We start from the raw sequence: 8,782 nt of genomic DNA on the forward strand, positions 1-8,782 counted from the left end.
GATCATCCTGCCCATCGTACTTGTCTGTTAGTCACATCTTAGGCTTCCCAAATCGTGCTCTCATCATCCTCCTACATTCGCGCCAATCATCAAAGCTTCCCTTGTGCGTACCCCACCATCTTGCGGGCGTAGCGCATAGTACCCAGTCCAAGGCTTCGAAGTGTTGCTTTTTTGGCACCTCCCTTTCGAATGCATCCAAAAAGGCATCTACCTCATTTATACCATCATAAGTAGGTAGGTTTCTTACCTCTGACGACACACAATGCAACGACCGGGTCATCATGTTGCAATTCAGTTTGGTTACTTCGTGTAATCGATTATGCCAGCATTCTATTTCTTCGTCGGAATCCATAGTGTAGGAACTCTCGCGCTCCCATGTAATTCGTCCATCCGTGGTGGGATTCACCCAGTCTTGGTCTCGCGTTGTTATCTTATAGATGCAATCCAGATCATCATCACTCTCATAGTCGTGGACTGGTTCCGTATAGCGTGATCCTTCAGCAGGATCCAGGGGTATTATTACGCGCAGTGATTTCTTCTCAAATATCATCTTTTGCTTCTTCAGATTGATTACCCTGTTCATATCAGTAGCCCAGTCAATTCCCAGGAGCGCAGGGTAGGGATTGCTGTCATCCACAATCTCTATTACTTCAAAATCTACCAGCGCGCTCGCTCCCTCAATATCCACGGTCACTCCTTGTAGCCGCCCCATGGGTATGATTTTCTGCTGATTCACCATCCTTAGCTAAATCGGAGACCATTGCAGTGTAGGTCGCCCCATTCGCTCCCAAGTCTACTTTGGTAGGACATTTGCATCTGACCCTAGGTCCAAAATGACCTGATCCATTTCATACTCTCCTATTTGCACGATTAGTCTCATCTCCCGTCCCGTCCTTATTTTATGCTTGCCAATCTTTCATACTACGCGTGGTTCACCTGGTGCAGTTCCAGCACATCTATTGATGAGTTCTTGCAGCCCTTTCACGGCCTTACTGTCGCGCAGTAGCTTTGTACAGGTTTCTAGGAAAGTTGTGAGCATAGAGGGGTCCATCTTTGGCTCAGGCTTATCCTTGCTTCTCGAAGTGGAGGCCTCATCGAAGCTCTTCTTAGCTTCCATGAAGGTTTCCTGAGCGCGCTCCAAATCAAACTCAACCTCTTTCACCAGGGCCTTGCGAACCCATGTAATGTCTTCTGGTTGTTTCCCCTTGTCATCTCCCGTCACGATTCCACTCCGGAGCACTATATTGACGTTCAGATCTTCCTCGCGCGGCTCAGACCTCATCATCGGCAAGTTCTGAGTCAGGGGAGGTGGTAACGCCCCTTTGTCACGTATCATAGCTATCAGCGTGGGACAATATTCTATTTCATTATCAAACAACATGCAATACTTGCACAACGGATGCGTTGGATTAGTGCAATCACAGGCATAGTGCCCTGGCCCTCCATAATTGTAGAAAATCAATTGTCCTCGACCTCTATCAGGTCCTCCTCCGCCTTGGCCTCGTCTAAGCCATCCCTGCTTTCTAGTCAAGGGGCCATGTTTCGGCCTGAACCCTGTAGGTGGGAGTTCTATCCATCATCAATTCATAGCTCCTACAAGTACACTCATCATGTCCTACCGACCTACAAAAGTTGTAGAACAACTATTGCGGTGCTTGCACATACTTTTGTAGCAAGTGATAGTTATCCGTGGCATGTTTTCCGGCTACCTAACAAATAGCGCACCATAAAGCAGGCATGCTAGGTCCTGCTTGAGCTTCTGGCCTTAAAGGCATCGGTCCTCCTCCTGCAAGGTAATTTGTGAAGACCAGACAGTGGTCTTTGCCATGACCCTGACTCTTGTATTTCAAGCACCATACCTCTTCGCGGACCTTTGGCCAAACCGTCCTGTCCTGCTTCAGACTTTGCATCTCAAGGCACAACTTCTTCAGCTGCGCATGGATCTGCTGGACTCCTAGATTAGGATCCTACATCGGAGTCTCGTGTAGTCTCATGGAAATATCCAAGGTCTCTGCCTGAGTTGTTATCTTCTGCTGTGACAACGCACTCCTTAAGTGTGGTAGTAGCGAAGCCACAAACCACTGGCGATGCTTTCCATCTGTCAAATTCATGTTGGCTTCGGGAATTGTACAGTTCAGCCTTTGATCCAGTTCCCAAGGTGTCTCGCTTGGTTGCATCGCGATCTCTTTGAATCCCACAATCGATTGCACTTAAGATTTAGGCCCGCTAAATTCCCTATTTAGTGCTGCTTGGATGTCCGCTACTCTAACATTTGGGTTATCGTTGGACTACTTAATACACGAGGTTAGCGCACGATCTTGTAGAGCGCTAACCAGTGTTGCTTTCTTTATATGGTCATATGTAACACCCTGAGCTTCCCATACAACCCTCACAACGAACCAGAATTGGTCTGTGTCCTCATTTCCCGAGCCTTTGAACAAAGGCAACTTAAGTGTTTGCCATACTGAATCGCGGTGTAGGTGGAGGTGGTACGGGTGAAGTTGGAGGTGATGGCAGTGAAGCCGGTGGTGGTGTGGGCGGAGGTGGTATTTGCGGGAATCCTTGTTTTATCAACTGAATAGCACTTCGCGGAGAGACCTTCATGATCCCTTCCTCATCCCCTCGCAGAGGTGAAATCAAGGGGCTATGCTCTGGGCCCTTATTTCCTTCATTTCTGTAAAATATTTCACTTCGCGTAGTCCCAAACATCAAGGTAGCTGCATAACCCATTTTTCGCACAACATCATTTTAATCCAAGTATTCAAATATTTTACGTACTTACCTCACGGTCCTTTGAAAAAGCGTCGCTCTGCCTCACTATAGCTGACTGAGGTGTCGATCGCGAATTCAGTCACAAATCCTCCTATGATGCAATTGAGCCAATGATTAACAACGCGGGTGATCTTATCCTCTGATGCTTCCAACCTTCGCACTAACTCTGGGGTCCACACAATAGGACTGTCAAGTTTCCACCTTCCTTGGCTATCTCCTAGCTTCGTGATCCACTCGTACAGCTCAGTAGGAAAGGAGGTGAAAAATATTTCGTGGATCTCCGTATACATGTACCTGTCTAGCCACTGTTCTTTTAACAGTCGCGTGTTTCTATTTTCTTCTGCCGCAAACTCGTGGATCCTTCTATCCAACCAGCCTTCGATTTCTTTCTTTGTTGGATTCAAGTGATATGACATCACACATCTCTTATGCAGATTTGGGTCCTGACAACAGAACCATTTGTTGTTTTGAGGGGGCCTGACCCAGGTTCAACGTTAGTGAGCCAAACAAATCCCTACACTACTGGCCCTTTTGGAATCAGCCCGTGGAGCGCGGACTGAAGTCTCACTCGAAGCAATATGGGGGGATGCTGAAACCAAGTTTCCACACCCTTGAGGTGGTTGTGATGTCAGTTTATTATGGCTATACCTACCTTCCTGCAGGTTCCTTAGCCCTTTGTTCCACTCTTCAATACCTTCGCGGAAGGGTACAATTGGCTCTCGTGCAACCCTAACCTGCGGCTTAGGGACTTTCACATTGCTAGGGCAATGAACTACGATATCTCCCAAACTATGCTAAGTGTCTTACTTATCTTATTAACCGATCTTAGTTAGCTTCACGTAAACATCTGTTCATACTTGCGTTCAATTAACCAACACATTTACATACATTCGTGCATCATATAAGCATTATAAGTGAAATTCATACCCACTGTAATAGATGCATAAACAGGAAATAAAGACACATAAATTATAGAATCATTCTCTTTATTGATAATTCCAGACAATTACAGATTCGACCCGCCCTGCGCACTCAGCTGTAGGGGTCCGCGCACTCAGCTGCAGTGGTCTGCGCACTTAGTTACGGACTCCTAGGCCTCTACGCACTCAGCTGCAGAGCCTCTACCTATGCTACGACCCAAACTTAGACTTCTGCTCTAACGCTATGACTCAATCCTTCATGATTATTGATTTGTACTATCAAAATACTTAGAGCTTAGCTCTATTTATACAATCCCATGGTCCGCGGACCATGGGTAGATCTTTTACAACCGACATTACATTACCAAAATAAAGGCGGACAACCCTATGACTCTTTAACACCTATGTGCTCCGTGACCATAAAATGCAGAGTCTTTACACTTGGATTACAAAATTGGACCAAAATATGGGCTTTTAGCCCCAAAACTACCCTTGGGGGATCCCGCGCCCAACACGTTGACAAGCAGGAGGTTATCTAAGGCTGAGAAGAATTATTCCACCATCGAGTGTGAGGGATTAGCCATAGTATACGCGCTCCATAAGTTTAGACACCATTTGCTGGGTGGGAATTTTAAGATGTCTACGGATCATTCTATGTTGAAATACCTGGTCAATAAGCCTGTGTTGGGGTGAGAATCTGTAGGTGGTTGTTATTGTTCTAGGAGTACGATTTTGAGGTTATTGTGAAGCCTGGATGAATGAACGTGGGACCAAACCATCTGTCATGCATATGTTATAGACATATTTGGGCACTACAACTCCAATCACATATATCAATAAACCAAGGGCTCTAAAACCCCTAAAAGTGTTTTTTCATACCCTAAAGGATCAAGGTCAACTGATTGCATCATTTCCCAGAAGTTCTCCCTAAAAAATTGCTCAGAACTGGTCAAAATTGGACCATACAGACTGCTCCATGTTGAGGGTGCGATGCATCTCACCTGCTAAACACAAAGGGTACAATGTATATTGAAAATCCCTTCTGTAGGGTGTGATGAGCAAGAGCAGACAAATGGCAGAGGCAGTTTGCTAGGTGGAAACTCAAAGAATCTTCTAGAAACTGCTCATATGACACCTGCCTCTCTGAATTCGCCTAGGGATGAGTAAGAGATCATGAAATCTCCAAGTGGAACCAAGAAATATCAGTGAAATGACACTAATCAAAATCCCAGAAGCTGACTCACTCTCCTGCAAACATCTATATATGGATCCCTCATCCTAGAGATCCAGAGGTTGGAATTTTGTAATTTGTAAGGAAGTGCTGTTGGTTTCTCTTTGAGACATTGTATTGTTGGGTGATCTTGCTTTTTATGAGGTGAAGAGGGCTTTCATGCTGGGAGGATGATGCTGGATCAGATAGCTTGGTTGTAATCCTCTCTTCTACTACTTCTATCAATAAAGCTATTTGAGTTTTCATCCATATACTTGTATATCTCTGAATCTTGTATTTATATATGCATTTGGTATGGTTAATGTACATCTGATCCTATATTGTTTATGGTTATAGATCTCTATGCTTTGATGGTATTTTGCTGCTTTGACTCTACAGGTTTTATTTGAAGCGGGACAAGTGAGAAAGGAGTGGTGAAAGCTCTATGAAGGGAGAGAGGAAACAAGCAAGGAGACTAGCGAAAGACTGAGGTTGGTACTCTTTGCTTCTCTCTCATCTATCTCTCATAAAGGGAAAGACAAGTAACTTTGGTTTGTTTGTTTCTAAGATAGCTACTCGTCTTAGTGGGACTAGCAGCTCTAAATGGACACTAGTTTTCCCGATAACAAAATGGCGACTCCACTAGGGAACGAATAGTTTGTTTGTTTTGTTACTGTTGTTTACTTTATAAACTATAGACGGAGCTTGAAGTTAAGCCAGCTAGCCTTCGAACTGCTTTTGCTATGCAACTGCAAAGTAGATCAATGCTGCTTCAGTCAATCTCTGGGTGTTTTATGAACTGATCATCTGACTTGCAAACATCCTAAGTGCCCTAGTGGTAGCTCAAATAACCTCATTAGATCAGCCCCTATACTTTGTGTTTACTGCCTATCAAAAGCTCCGCCTAAACCCTTGAACTTAGCTACAAACTGTGAGTGAAAACCAAGCTCAGTCTCGTCCCTGGACCATCGCACTATCTCTCATTGGAAAACTAGATGCATTGCACCTCCCGTGTGTTGCACATGAGATGCATCCTTGTTTCCCTGTGTTACAGGTGCGATGATTGAGTGAGACTGTTTCTGCCTCCAGATTTTGGTTTTTTCTTCATTGTCTTCAACTTTATTCAGTAGTTTTGCTGTCTATGATCAGTATATAACTATTGAAACCTTCTTCCTTTGCATTATTAAGCCTCCATTGATAAAGAATTTTGAATGTTTTTTATGTATTTTTCATCATTTACAGTTCTCCTTTGCAAATAGTAGCTTAATCGAATTATCATCTTTTGATTTGAAAGTGTCGCAATTGTCGTTTTCAGTCAAGAAAAAGAGTGTCGTAATGTCTTCCTCTTTTAGATAATCGATTACACTTTTGCTATTGTATTTGATTTGAATCATCAATTCTTTGAAGTGCCGAAAGCAGTTTTCAAGTCAAAATTGAAAGTGTCGTCTTAGTCTTCCTTTCGTTTTTAACAGAAATTGCTAAAGTCTCGCTTTGAGGAAAGATAATTCAGATTTGTACTTAGTTTTCTTTTTGTCATTCTCACATTAAGGAAACTGAAAAACAAATACATGCATCTGCATTTGCATTTAGATTGCATGCGGAAATTGATTTAGGAAAAGTGCATCTAGTGTGTGCTCTCTGCTCTATGTTGAAAGAATTTTATTTCTCTTTCCTTAGTAGCTAGGATTTTCATTGCTAAAAGAAAGTAAACGACTGTTTATCATCTTAGATTGCATATTTAGAAATTGTATATCTACATCATGTGGTGAACCTTAAAGGAAAACTTCTTAAGAAAGATCAACTGTAAAATAAACTTCAATGAACATAAAAACGCTTTGGAACCTAACGCACAACATCTAGAAGTCTAGGCTAGAGACATATTCCGGCGTCGTAAAGCTTGGTAACTATCGTTTTCATCGTAGGTTGTGATTCCTCCTCTTTGATACGACAAGTGCTAATACAGACTTGTGCTCCCACGTACTGTCGAGTATATATTGGGAGACCATAATAGGCTATATCCTTTATCCTTAGGAATCCATGTCTGTTTCCCTATCGATCGCAATGAACTGAACACAACATTCAGGAAGATTGACTTCCGCACGTAAAAAGTATTCTGCAGTTTCGCGATTTGTTTGGTAATCCCTCTATCTAGATTTCCAGAGTAGTCACTTTCATTCCTTTTCAAACTCCTTAAAAGAAAAGGTCCATCTGAGCACTTGTCACTTCAGGCTCATTAAAAATCAAAGGTGACTAGAGTCATCTTTAGCTTTTTCTCGGCTCTTAAAAATTGAAAAAGCAAGTTGTGTCGAAGCGTCAAAAAATTTATTTTAATCAGAATAACATCACTGTTCCCACGTTGGTCTTAGGTTGAGAAAATGGAGTCCACCAATCAAGGATTTCCCCTTGGGGAGAATACTATTCCTTTCTCTTCTTGGGGAGATGTTGGTCCTCCACACATGGCTACGTTGTCCCTTCCAGGACTCACAATTGGCCTGCCAGTATGGCTTTTCTCGACCTCTGTCGTTCAAAACACCGTAACTCCTCAGCAATCAAATCAACAATCAAATGATACTGAAGTCGCTCCCCCACCTTCTACATCATTTGTTTCTCCCTCTCCTTCTTCCTCTTCGCTTGGTGAAGCTAGTAACGCTAAAAACCAAGTAACTGAGAAGAAGAAGAAAGGGAAGGAGAAGAAGAAGAAGAAGCCAACGGCGAAAGGGGGAAACCATGCATCGTCTAGCGAAAATCCACACACTGCACCTTCCAAACCTAAATCTCCATGTGTCATTTTCAAAGGAGACCACTATCATCGAGATTGTCCTTGCATCCCGTGGATCTTAAGAGACTGGTCTCCCCGCTTGCACAATCCGGTGTCTTCAACCTCTGACGATCATGTTGAGAGCACACCATCAACTAGTGAAAACAAAGTCAATGGAAAGAAAGGAAGATCTAAATTTCCTTGTAGACTGTGTGAAGGCGATCATGCCCTCTGTTAGCCTCCTATACCAATAGGTTTTCATCTCTCATGATTGACAGTGGAAGTGCCAAAAATGTCCACCTTCCATGATACTAAGGTTCCATTTTTGTAGAGAAAGCAGACAGTTAAAAAATGTAAAGAGGGTATGCCTTAAAAGAAAAATCAAAGGGCAAGAAAATGAATTGGTCAAAGAAAAAATAAAACAAATGAACCCCAAACAAAGACCATGAAAGTGGCTAGTCCAAATTGCCACTACTACTTTGATGGTGGTCCAACAGCTCAAGCTGGGCCTCGCCATTTTTTAAATTGCATGTTGTAGATTAGAGAGGAAGTACCTGTTCAAACAGTTCAAGCTTGACAGATGACTAGGTGGATAGAGAAAGAAAGGAGCCCAACTGCTAAATCTGGGCCCTTGGAAGTCATAAGGGTAGACTTAGATAGGAGGGCAGCAAAAAGAAAAGAGAATTATCAGGGTTTGCAAGGCTAAGTGCACCCATCCAAAGGAAGAAAAAATGTTAGGCATAATAGGCAGGGCAGGCAGTTGAAGGTTGCAGAAAGCAAGATCTAAGCATATCAATTGGGAAAAAATCACAATGTGGTCACCAGCAGGAGAAAGGCAAGAGCAATGGCATGTTTGGCAAACTACTAAACTATCACTAACTTCCCTCATCCCCTTCAAAAGTTTTTACTAACCTCCCCATGAGCACTGCAGGATCTGCCTGATCAATCCTCCTTATACTCCTCATTTATAACGATTTCATGTCAGATGTGACTTCTCTCTTTGAAAAGAAGCCACATTTCTTGTGTAAAAATTCTTTTTCGTTTTGATCTACTCCCTAACTAAGTTTGATTCCTAAAAAGCTTAGTAACTATCGCTTCCCATTCCCATTCCCCTCCAAATAC

Source organism: Pinus tabuliformis, chromosome 3_2 (genome assembly GCF_031772625.1).
Source record: "Pinus tabuliformis cultivar Carrire ecotype Pingquan chromosome 3_2, CPIR1, whole genome shotgun sequence".
Taxonomy (NCBI): domain Eukaryota; kingdom Viridiplantae; phylum Streptophyta; class Pinopsida; order Pinales; family Pinaceae; genus Pinus; species Pinus tabuliformis.